Source organism: Arachis ipaensis, chromosome B09 (genome assembly GCF_000816755.2).
Source record: "Arachis ipaensis cultivar K30076 chromosome B09, Araip1.1, whole genome shotgun sequence".
In the NCBI taxonomy this organism is placed as follows: domain Eukaryota; kingdom Viridiplantae; phylum Streptophyta; class Magnoliopsida; order Fabales; family Fabaceae; genus Arachis; species Arachis ipaensis.
This window is the reverse complement of record NC_029793.2, coordinates 61,367,494-61,367,870: the sequence shown is the minus strand read 5'-3', so window position 1 is coordinate 61,367,870 and position 377 is coordinate 61,367,494. Positions and strand designations below refer to the sequence as shown.

Genomic DNA, 377 nt, shown 5'->3' with positions numbered 1-377 from the left:
ATATACAGAAAAAAAAGAGACCTAAGGCTACACTTATATACAGTAGCTATAGTATACAAATAAAAAAAAACGAGGGACCTAAGGCTACACTTATAAAAAGTAGCTATGGTATACAATGTGGCTACGCTTTACAGGGGATGCAGTAGGTATTGAAAAGCGTAGCCTATTCTGGCAAAAATGGAAGCTGAAAAGCGTAGCCTTTGGTCCTGGACATCATCACTTGAAAAGCGTAGCCTATTCCCAAACGCCAAAAGCGTAGTCTTTGGTGCAGAAAAGCGTAGCCTTTGAGAATAGGCAACGGCCGAATAGGAATCACCCCAAAAAGCATAGCCGTAGCCCAAAAAGCGTAGCCGTAGCCTAAGGCATCATTTTTTTTT

The 377-nt window shown here is 41.4% G+C and overlaps 1 long non-coding RNA gene across 1 annotated transcript in view; it reads right to left on the bottom strand.

Moving 5' to 3' along the window:
- LOC110266473 overlaps nt 1–377 on the bottom strand; it is an 18,470-nt gene that overhangs the window by 970 nt on the left and 17,123 nt on the right. The window lies entirely within an intron of this gene.